Consider the following 12,558-nt stretch of genomic DNA (forward strand, 5'->3'; position numbering starts at 1 on the left):
CTCAGAAGGGACGATCTGGATTGGTGGGGAATCATTACAATTGTATAATAAACTACAGAAGCAGGTAAAATCACTTAGGGAGAATATTTTTCAAAACAGAGTAGAGAGACTGAAGGATTTCATTTTAAAAATATTGAGGCATTACCAAATGCTTTAATTTATTGCTTCGACAAACATTGATTAACCACCTGCTAAATGCTAAGCAGACCTCTAGGAGCAGTTGTACCGTAGCTGGCTCACATTGTAGTCACTTGAGGAGACTAGCAATAAGTAAACAAACAAATAAAAGAATTTCAGTAATAATAGGAGTCAAGAAGAAAATGAGATGATAAAATGCTAGGAAAGAGCTTGGCAGGCAGGAGAGGGACCCTGTAGACAGTGCTCAGCCAAGAACCCTCTGTAAGGTAGTATCTGAATTGAGTTAAGAGGGAGCCAGGCCCTTAATGTTCCCAAAGGAACAGCACACACACACACACACACACACACACACACACACACACACACACACAGATGTAGGGAGGAAAAAAAAAAAAAAGACCATTGCGTATAGCACCAAAGGAAGGCCATGTGGAGTGTAGTAGATAAAGAGATGAAAGATTGAACAAACAAGGTCAGAGAAGAAAGGAGGGTGCTTTCATTAGAGTGTGACAGAGGCAGGAGAGGGGTCTGATCTGACTTATGTCAGATTACCGTAGTTGCTATGAGGTCACACGTCTTCATAGGATTATAAAACCTGTAACATGATATACAAATTAAAGATCCTGTTACTTCTATGACCACTTTGAGCTTCAATGTCCTTATACATAGATGGAATAAAACCTGACAGGGTTGTGCTCAGGATCCCATCTGTTTGACAAAGAATAAATAACATGAGGCCAATGACAGGATAATTCTAAACTAGTAGAAAGGGATGTGGACCCAGCAGGTGAATACTGATTTATGGGAGTTCTCTGAATGGATTCAGAGAACTAGTCTAGATACTCCCCAGTTTGGCAGCAGGGATCTGAATCATTCATGATGCTTCTAGGAAGCATCTGTTTGAGGGAAGGAAATCCAGTCATTTAAAAATATTTAATAGTAATAATAATAATAATAATGATAATGATAATAAGAATGAGTGTGTGTGTGTACGCGCAAGTGGGTGAGGTGCCTGTGGCTGCCTCTAACTTTTGATCTTCTCAGAGTTTCAGGCAGGAGAGAGCCATCAGTACGAGTGATAGGAACTGACTTTGGTCCTGTGGTCTAAGAGTAGTGTTTAGTTTTAACTGCTTAGCCGTCTCTCCACCACACGCTCCAGTCTTATTTCCTTAGGCATTTACTTCCTAGCAGACTGCTTCACATCACACAGAACAGGCCCTTCACTGAAAACAGGGCTCTAGTTACACAAAGAAGCTGATGCAATACCAAGTCTGCCCTGTGCTAGCTCACAGTAAACCCCACTCTTGGAAGGAACTGTATGACTTAAGAAAGGGTGATTAAACCAGACAAAGAATAAAAAGCTATGTGCTGCTTGAAAATTAAAAAGAATTAGAGATTAGGAAAAATAGAAGCATACATTGAAAATCTTTCAGAAATGAAAGGCCTAGGCAAGAACATTCCCTATGTATTTGCTAAGCTTTGGTGCAGCGAGCCTTGATGCCTGAGAGGAAAAGAGAAATCCTGATTCTTTCAGCATGTGACTTATATATGAAACCTAACAACTCACAAGCCTTACATGCAAATTATCATCCCATATGATTTGAATGTCCAAGACTTTTATGAAGAATCTTTACACTATTCTGACACTGAACATATGACAATCATGTCCAGCTACCAATACTTAGGTGGAAGGTGACAGTGGTGTGCTGAACTTGGAGGGCTAATTTGTATAAAATGATTTTATTTCAGAGTTCAAAGTGCACCACTTTTAAAATGAAGATATGACTCCAGAAGACATTTGGAGTTATAAAACTATGTATACAGTACCCTACAAAGTCCACTGATCTAAAAACTAAAGTAAATTCTCTTCTGACTGTAGGGAGAGAATAGTTGATGTTTTTTGCTCTGGGAGCTGTGGATATAAAGCACGCGCTCAGCTTGCAGGAAGCCCTGGGTTCACTCTCAGCTGGCTCTTTCCCAGGATTGTGATTGGTGAGGCAGCATGGTGGTGCCTAGAGGCACGGGCTCTGGAGATGGGCACTTCAAGTCTTATTGTATATTCACTGTGTGACCGGGAGTATTTTAAATTATATCTATATGTTCTAGTGTAGAATTAAATGTCTAAATTAGGGAATTTTATGATTTGACTAATTAACATTTTTAAAAGAACTTAAAACAGTTCCTGTTGTATTTCAAGCACTTAAGCCCAAATATTTTCTGGATTTTGCTCCTTTTCCAAGGTACCCGAGTTTGTATCTGAAAAGCTTAACATGAGCATTGGTTGCTCTTCCCTCGGCTAATTGGTAATAGCCCAGATATATGTTAAGCAAGAGGAAAGGGCAGTTTAGACATTTAAATACACATGGATAATATACATAAACATAATTAGCATAATGAGTATAATTAGCATATACTCACCCACTCTCAACACAAGCATCCTGTTACCCACATGAACAAAGAAATGTACAGTGAGGTAAAACTTTGATACAAACCGAAGCAGTTATATGCGCAGGAAAATGTCCTGCAAAGCACTAATGTTGAAGGTTCAAGGAGTCAAGACAAATGAGCAAATGTTTTCTAAGCCTTTTCGGTTGAGGACATGAGGGGAAATTTGAGGAACTGGGAGTCTTCCAAGAATAGAGAAGGCCAGCATGGTGAAGTGTGGTAAAGATATAAATGCTGATGCTTGTGCTGGTTGAGTCTGGGGAGAAAATTAGCTTGGGCTGAAGAGGAGAAAAACCAAACAAACAAAGAAGAAGAAGAAGGAAAAAAAAAAAAAACTCAAAAAACAAAAAAGCCAAACAGAAAAAGCAGATGGAACCAGCTGCAAAATTCCCTCAGAAAATGAAACTAAGAAACCGAGGGCTATAGTTCGACCCTGTGGTTTTCTAAGTAAATATGATTCTCCCTATGCTGGAAGAGAGAAAAGGAAAGGACTCTGGAAAGCAAAAGGACCCTTGGTGAGAAATGATGTGCCGACGACGGTGTGTGCTGAAATAACGTGCAGGCGAGGACTCCCTGGGGAGGAGGAGTGCATAGGCCGATGTACCTATGTAAGCATTGGAGGAAGCTGGCTGCTTAGCTCCCTTCCAGCTGTTTAGTTCCCCAACAGACTTGAGTCCTGGGGCCCATGTGGTCAAGGAAGCTTTGAGGCACCCAACAAGAAGTCCATTAAGTGGCCATCAGCTGTTCACAATTCCCTGTTTACTAGAGGCAGAGAGGTTTGAGGAATAAACTTTTTCAGATCCTTCTCTCACATTTCAGAGGCAAGGACTGAGTGAGAATGTTTGGTGTGTTCATCTGGATACACCAAGGCAGGAGGCAGAGTAGAAGATGTGGGTGTATGTACGGGTGTGGGGTGGGGGTGGGGTGGGGGTGGGGTGGGTGGGGGTGGGTGGGTGATGAGGTGGAATGGGATGTATACTTAGGGAAAATATTCTTGAGTTTTTAAAAAAGTGATCTAGGAACATAACCATTTATGGGGCAGTTTTCAAACCTGGTCTTCCCTTTCCTGTAGTTCCTTGATATCCTGTCTCTAAAGCTGTAATCTAAGAAGAGACTCTGGAGGACAGGGCTTCAGGCACTGGCTGTGCAAGAGATGGTAGCATTGTTGCAGCCGGCATGTTGTTTATGGTTATCCAAACCAACACCTTCCTTAATGAGAAAGGAAGCAATAAAACAGGAACAGTGGACAGGCCAGCTGGGCTAATCAGTCCTGGCAGGAGGCCCACCCTCCAAAGAAGCTGGAGCCCATTAATTCCAGGATCTCATGTACTGGGGAGCCAACTTTCCCCACAACGTCAGAGGAACTGTTCCCTGAGTAGCCAGAACAAGTCTCCTACATGGCTGGTTACAAAGAATTGCCTCTTTTAGGAAGGCTCTTCTTATTGTTGCTTTTTCAAACACAATCTAATATTCTTTACACTGTGTGTTTGTGTGTGTGTGTGTGTGTGTGTGTGTGTGTGTGTGTGTGTGTGTGTGTGTGATTGTGCATGTGGAGGTCAGAGGACTATTTGAGGGAGGTAGTTCTCTCCTTCCTACCACGTGGGTCCGAGGGGCTGGACTCCGGGAGTCAGTTTTGGTGGCAAGTGCTTACTCATTGAGGCGTCTTGTTGGTGCTTAGGAAGCTGCTTAAAACTCATCTACAACTCTTCCTTGCATTTCAGCCGTCTTGCTTCCTCACTGTATTTATGAGTGGCCAAGGTGAATGCTCACTGTTGTGTCTGTGTTGTTAGAGGAAGGGACAAATCTGATTCTGTTTTCCTTCCTCCCTGTTCCTTCCTAAGTTTTGAGCCTCACAATTTCTTTCTTGGTCTTCCGGCTTTCTCTCTCTCTCTTTTCTAGACCATCCTGCTACCCTTTGTTAACTTTGGAATCCCTTCCCAGTTTCAAGAACCTTCACTGGTTTCTCATTGTAGTGCCAGGTGTGGGAAGCAACCATACATGTCTCTCCCCTTCTTGTACACTGAGAGGTATGTTTGATCATCAAAGAGGTGAGCAACAAGTAACTTGTATCTAATGTTACTGAAATCCGTGACCACTGACCACAAGTCAGGGCACCGGAGGCTTTATTTAAGATGATATCTGCCACCTTACATAACTGCCCTTTAGCCACCATTCTCGTTCCTACCCCTTACAGCCTATGCAGGGAGATCTTACTGCTTTAGAAAAGTGTGATATGCTTTTGTTGTTTACTTTTTTCCATCTGCCTTTCTCACCAACGCTTTTGTTAGTTTTCTCAAGGATTATTTCAAATGTTGTTTTCTCTATGGAATATTCCTCAGCTCTTTAGAAAGTCTTCTTTCTTCCAAAGTTCTTATTGCACATAAATGTAACTTTGTATTCCCCCTTTTTTCATGCCCAATGGACTGAGGGTATTTTATTGATGAGAAGGCTAAGTTGTGAGGAAGACAACTAACAACCTCCAGTTATCAAGGGCAAGTGCCACGAACTCACAGTTCCAGTTAGAGCTCTCTTGCATCCTAATTAAATTCTGCTGCTTGAGGGCAACCATGAGCCTTTGCTTGCCTCAGCTGCCTCCATATTTAAGATGCCCTTCTTAAGTTAGACAAGCTGGGCTCTTCTGAGCTGAATGATTCTAATATCTCATCACATTCCTCTTATTTAATCTGTTATTGTACTTTCTGTCAGTTTCATTAATTTTGTCTGTGTAATTGCTTTTTATTCCTTTCTGTTATGGAGTAGCATATTTGCCCAGGTTTTTGGTGTTAGATCAACTTTTAGTTTGTGGCTTCTGTTTCAGTGACATTTTTAGGATTTAAAACTTTATTCTTTGTTCTTCTTATCCCAAATGAAAGAAAAACAACTGAATGTAACGGAGACAACAAAATATTACATAAGAACACACACAGACAGGATGAAGTCAGCATGGACGGATGGCATTGTGAGCACATGGAAGGATCTAGAGCCCTGACAGGACGACAGTGAGGACTGGGCAGAAGCAGAAGCAGTTAATGCCGCTTACCTGAACATTCCTTTCTTCACCCTTTTCTCTGGCAAGCTTGACAATCCACGCTTGGGTGCTGTGTCTACTCAAATGCCAGATTCCACCAACCTCAGAGCTAATTTCCCTCTCATTTAGGACAAGCACTATACTCAATCCTCTTACTTGCATGCTGAAATGCCTTAAGATCTCCTCAGGTTGCCTCTCCTATTGATGACACTTTTGCTCCAAATAGCCATTTGTACAGAGAGCTATTTCTCCAACCACCCACAGGTGGCGCACTCTTTCACACTGCCATCCCTCTCACTGCCCCTCTATAAACAACGTGGACCCAGTGTTGAAAACTCTTGTTCTCATCACCATAACTTGTCTAACACCATGAAAAAATTAAAAACCCATCCAACCCTCACTTTCAGGGTGGCCGGCCCAGATTATCAGCTAGCTGTGGTGTCACACTGGCACCAAGAATGCTACTATTCTTTTTTGAGAGCACTTCTAATCCTAGGCAGTTAGAAATACATTTTGCATAGGCTACAAAATAAATGGTTAATAGATACCAACTACAGAAAGTGTAGTGGATGACCATGGGTTCAGCAGTGAAGTGGGCCTGAGTTTAAATTCTCATCTTAGTGCTTAAGCAAGCTCCATGGCCTTGAGCAATTAACAACAGACTAATCACGTCTGAATGGCATTTGTAACCAAAAGGCATTATATTTGTAAAGCAATGATGTATCTTTCGTAATTTAATGCTTTTGAAACCAGAGTGTTTTTCACAAGTATTATCAATTAAAACCTGCCTGCAGTTTACCCCTTTGCTTCTAGCTGTTATAATCTAAATATCCATATCTGAAAACCATAAAATGGCAAGAATGAAATCCCTGGCTCTCTTCTCACCAGTGTCTTTTGGGCCTGTTCCTCCTATGATACCATTAGTGCCTGTGTGAAGGGCAAAAGCTAGATTCTGTTAGGACTTGGGCTCACAGAGCTTAAGCTGCTGGATCCGCACTTTCACAGGCAGCTGTCAATGTCTTCGGAGGAGGCCCCTGGAGTGTTCACAGGGCAGTATCTCTAACCTTTGCTAAGAGGCCTTGCTTTCTTTCTTTTTAAAAAGGTCCCTACTGTATATGACTTATGCCCCACAAAATTTGGGTCACTCATGGATATCATCCCAAGTCAGTGATGTGGTAGACTTTGTATTTGTGGTCCTTGGTGTTCTCTTCCTTTGATCTGATTTCTTGGCTTGCGTTTCTGTTCCTCTCTACTGATAATCTACTCTTTGACACTAACATCTTAGTGTGGAGTCCAACCAGGGTAGTTGGCATCTTGCCAGGTTGTTTATCTTTCAAATAATATTCCTAAAATAAAATAAAGTGGAATATTTCTAAAGTGAAATATCTGGCATTTACAAACAGATTGCAATGTTATTTGTGGCCAAAAAGAGAATGCTCCTTCACCTCTACACACATAGAAGGCACTCTTCTGCTGTGCCTGATGGAGACGCAATTCACAGGGGTCTCTGCATTCATTTTCATAGCTTCAGAAGCACACTGTGAAGTTAGCAGCACACTAAGTGCTCAGTGTCAACAGCAAACGTGCACCTGTGAAGGAGCTAAGACGTTCCTTTTCTGCTACTCTACTTTTATCTTGGCTACTCATCCCACTTTGGGTTTCCCTCCTTTCAATATTTATTGAGTATCTGTCAAGTGATACATTCTGGGACAGTAAAGTAAGGATTCAACGTTGCTGAATGAATGAATGAACTAAAGGATGATTTCATAAACGCTGTTTTGTTTTGTTTGTGGTGATAACTGTTAGGTCTCAAGCATGGGACAGATGGCTGCAGGGTCAATTAAGGAAGCAGCCCTAGCCACCAGGCTCTCCCAGCCTCCCTCAGTCCCTACCACTTACAGGGTCCTCCTGGCTGGCATACCCTTCCTTCAGCTGCCCTTCCCTATATAATCAGCCATTTTGGTTACCTGACCCTTTTCATCTATTCTTCACCCTTAGGCCTCTTGGTTTGGCTCTCCCCTCCCCCCTCTCCTTACAAGTCCCGGCTCCGTCTGGTCGTGTTCACTTTGGACTCTCCTAGATGCTTCTGCCTCTGGCTATGCTCTCTCTTTTATCTACAATAAATGTTCTCCTCCACCATACCTAGAAGCAATCATATCTTTCCTTTATCCTTCCTCCCTCCCTCCCTCCCTTCCTTCCTTCCTTCCTTTCTATTTACCTGGTGCCAAAACATGAGACTACTCATGTCCTTTTTTTTTACATTTTTAAAAAATTCAATAACTACCATTCTTTTCCTGTTGATGCTTACATTTTCTAGTTTCTCTGACTAAAGAAGAATACCATTATTATTTCACCCTTTAGTTGTGTTTCTAGCTATTTTGTCATCCTCAAAATGAACATTTTTTGATATATTACAGAGCTCGCATAAGTGGACAGACTGACAAACCAGAAAGTTCACTGAGAACAAGAATTTCTTTATGATGTTTATTAATTTACTAGGGTTATTTATTTTCTACCATACTTCCATGGCCTCACATCTAAGATATATTAGATGCATCGTAATATCATTATGTTTATTGAGACTTTGAACTTTGTTCAACAACATAAGCAATAGGTGATTAAAGAATGCTGAGTGTAGTGCTGTCGCTTGTACATCTACTCTTTCAAAACCTCCTCACAATCCATACCTAAGTAATTAATTCTGTGCGGCCAAAACAGAGCACTGTTTGTCTTTATTTCCTCTGAGATGTGTGGTGTCTCATTAAACTTAACTCCTCTGTTTCTTCAGTGGGCTCTTCCCTCTAATGTTTAGTATGCTGTACAGTTACTAAGGCTTCCTTGTTTTTTCTAGTTATATCCTCCCTCTTTCTTTGACTCCTGTCTCCAGGGAATAACACCGGTGAAGAAATGCATCTGCTATAATAATCGGTCTAGTATGCAAATCCATACATTCTTCTTTCTTGAGGAAAATACTCTTGGTATTTTCCTCTCCTAGGTAGCAGTAACTTAGTGGAAGGACAAACAGTGATTTTATGTGCTGTGTGTATATACATGTACCTGCATGCACATGCATACACACTGGGGATGGCTGTTTTAGATACTTGTGCTTCATACAATGTTTGGCATTTTTATTTGAATTACTTCATAGAAATTTAAAGAAGCATAAAAATGAGAATTATAATGGTCTCCTTACCCTCACACACACAGCAGCTCCCAAACTGTTCTTCTTACCCACACATATCTACCTGTGGCCCCCAAATAACATCTGAAGGAAAACTGTGTCAGTTAGAGGGATCTTTCCTTTGGGCACTAACCTACATGTTACTTCCTCTGGGAGACATCCCATGGCTTCTCTTTCTTTACATTGTAAGATGTATACATGGCATGATGGGTTCCCATAACACACTATTATAACCATCACTGCACTTTATTATCAGCCTGCTTCATTAACTGCTTTCCCACTAGACTATAAGGTCTATGAGGACAAATATCACATTAGTTTTGCTTATTATTGTATTCTCAGAAGTCTGGAAAACACTATGAATGGCACATTGATAAATGAATGGAGAAAGGATAGAAAGGAAAGAGGAAGAAATTAACTTTTCAAATACTGAGGAAGCCAACTGTAGTTTATTTAATATTCAAAGTGCAATCATATGGACAATACTTTTGGAAATACTTTCCTTCTGACCGGGATTTCACCAACTCCTTCCTGTGCTTATTGAATTGCTGAAAATAATATAAAAAGTGTTATTTCCTCCTCTGATTCCTCTAGGAGATGAAGACACAAATCATAGAGTCCAAATGACTTAAGCCAAAGTGGTTCTTCTTGGTTTTTACGTCATTGATTTGGAGTCAGCCCAGCTCTGCACACTATACCATCTGCGCTGTGTCCTGACTGTCTCTCACTTGCCCATTTGACCCGTCTCTGCATTGTGAGATTCTCAATCCCTTTCTCTGACTCATCTCCCAATACACAGATGGTTATCCTTGTTCTAATGGAAAGGAGTGTGTAGCTCATCCAAAGGTCTGGGTTGTCCAGACATTTCACTGGTTTCCAAAAGTATCATAGACATTTTCATCTAACCTGATAATTCACCAACTGCTGAGAAAACAGAATTCTTCTTTAAATGGCAGTCCAAATTTGGAAACCACATCTGCTTTTAGCAATTGAGTCATTGCCTTTCAGGTGCCAAAAATATCACCTATTATATTCTCCAGGGTTCAAAGTAAGAGGAAAGAGAAAAAAGGCAAAGAAAAAATGCAGAATAAAGGTAGCATGGAGCATTTCTAGTCACAAAAATTATTACAGTAACTGTAATAACTAACAATGCAACAGCAACAATAACTAGCACCTAATATGAACCAATACAGCATCTGCGAGTGAAGTTTCTAATTTCCTTAAAGAGGTGAGAATGTAGAATTCTTAGCATCTTTACTTTGTGGATAAAAAAATAGTCATGGATATCTGGGTCTCAGCCCCAACTAAGGTGAAAGCTGCAGCTGTTATCACTGCCACCGGCTGAGTAAAAGTGTCCTCTGATAATCCCATGTGACAATACTGATACACTCCAGCCACAACTCTTCGGGCTAACAGTTTCAGCTACCATGCGCAGGCAAACTATCCATGCTATGCCCTGTGTGGATTCCAGCTTATATGCTTCATCACATACTACGTGATGTTGGCCATGAAGCTTTGGCGTGACTGGTTACACCGCCATAGAAAACCAGAACAGGCGCTGTGACCTGAGAGGACCCAAAGGTGATGCCTGATGCTCCTGCTAAGTCTAGCCTTCTCTTCCAGGAGCCTTTTACTTATACGTCATTTCTCCTTCCTGAAGTGGGAGGCCACTTACAGGACATCAGTCACATTTTTAAATGCTTGAATCTCAATTTTCTCTTTTCCTTTCTGAGACCCTATAAAAACCGGGAAGTAAGCTTTGCTTCTACTTTAGCCTTTGAATGTTCTGTCATGATAAGGACCATGCAGTGGTAGAGGGGAACTTAGACTCACCTGCTATATTTAACTAACAACACAAATAGTTAGAACCTTCTCTCTTGGTACAGAATTATCACCAATAACAATCCTTTAATCAGTTCAAAGATAGAAGAGCCCAAAACAAAGGGACTTGACTATTTTGTACACTGTTGTAATACAAATATTCAGAAGGCTCTCTGAAGCATAAATATCCATATATTTATAGGATGAGAGAACCTTACAAGTAAACAAATACAAAATTCCTTCTAAGGAGCAACACTTAAATTAGCATAGCGAGGCTAGAAAACTGTAGCTTTCCATAGGTTGATTTTTGTTTGTTTTTGAGGCAGGGTCTCAGTAGCCAAGGCTGGCTTCCAACTCAAAATCCTCCGCCTCAGCCTCTCAGAGGCTAGGTTATAGGCATGTACCACCATGGCCAGCTGTAGGTTGATACTCTGTTGCATCAGGCAACATGTTTAACCTATTCAAATATTAAAACTTAAAATGGAATTCCTTGAGGCCACATATTGTTATATTTTGTATCTCCAGAATCTGGCACTTTGCCCAGCAATACTTCCCACTAACTTTTGTCAAACAGAGTGGCAGAAATATTTCAGATGACTTAGTTCTTCCTGCCTAATAGAAGGCAGTGGTGGAAGAAGGCTCTGGCCAATGTACCTGGCCCATCATGATTACACTGGGGTACAGAAATCTAGAAGTTTGAGAATTCTCAGGCTCTAACACTCCCCAAGAACAAGTGAATACAGAGGCTGTATGCTATTTGAATGTGCCATTAGTATGGAAGAATGACAAGTGTTCAGACTCCCACTTAGTTCTCAATGGTGCTTTCCACAGAGTCCAAGTTTCTGGAAAGGAACTTGACTGGACAGCACAAAATGTTGTATTTTGATGAGGCCCAGTGGATATTGTAGACATAAGATCCATGTAATTCAAAATGAATGAATCCAATATATTTCAAAATGTGACCAGAGGATCACTAGGCAGATGACTCTTAAAGGCAGATGTGCTCGGGCCACACTAAGCCAGAGCTTCAGGAGTCAGACTACATCCATTACTAATGGGTTCATTGGTTATTTTCATTGGTCCATTAACTAAAAGGGTCTTGCTGGGAAGACATACATGCAGTTGCTTAATATGATTTAATTTCTTCTCCTTTTAAAATAAAAGTCAGCTCTTACATGAATATGGAGCAGAATTATTTGCTTTCAAAATCATAACTTCAGTGAATATGAGCAATGATTGTCTCCTGAAATGAGGTAAATCCTCAGGAAAAGAAAACAAGTAAACTTGACATTTCTTTACTAAATTACTTTGAATCAACTGATAACATATTTTTATTATAATAAAGAAGCCTTTTAAATAAAAATAAAAAATTTTCTTGATTTTAAATGTAGGAAAAAGCAAGAAGGATGAAGAAAAAAAGTCTGCTTTTTTAAAAACAAACCTTTAATACAATTTCCATGTGGAGCTTTTATTCTTTGTATTTTACCTTTTGTTTTAATTACTTTATAATAATTGCACGTATTTATGGGAACTATGTGCCATTTCAGTGTGTATAATGAAGATTGTTACTATTCATTATTTCTTCATATTTATAGCTCCTGAACTCCTTCTAGTTATTGATACAATACCTTACAGTGGACAGTTACCTCATGGTGACATGAACGTGTTTCCACCACTTCTCTGTGATATGGTACCAGTTATATAACTTTGCTTTCTTTCTCCCTTTCTCCTCTTCTAGCTTCTGTGAATTATTTTTACCTTTTCCATAGGAAAACGAACATGCAGGTTTGTCTTTCTGAGCCTGGCTTATTCTACTTAACATAATGACGCGCAGTTCCATCCATTTTTCAGACAATGACTCTTTCTTTATCCATTTGTCCACTGATGGATACTTTGGTCGATTCTGTATCTCAGTTATTCTCATCAATGCTGTAGGAGGCATGAG

At 40.4% G+C, this 12,558-nt stretch overlaps 1 protein-coding gene across 8 annotated transcripts in view; it reads right to left on the reverse strand.

The window, feature by feature from the left end:
- Hpse2 (heparanase 2 (inactive)) overlaps positions 1-12,558 on the reverse strand; it is a 686,746-nt gene that overhangs the window by 153,056 nt on the left and 521,132 nt on the right. The window lies entirely within an intron of this gene.

This window comes from Acomys russatus, chromosome 5, assembly GCF_903995435.1.
Source record: "Acomys russatus chromosome 5, mAcoRus1.1, whole genome shotgun sequence".
NCBI lineage: Eukaryota > Metazoa > Chordata > Mammalia > Rodentia > Muridae > Acomys > Acomys russatus.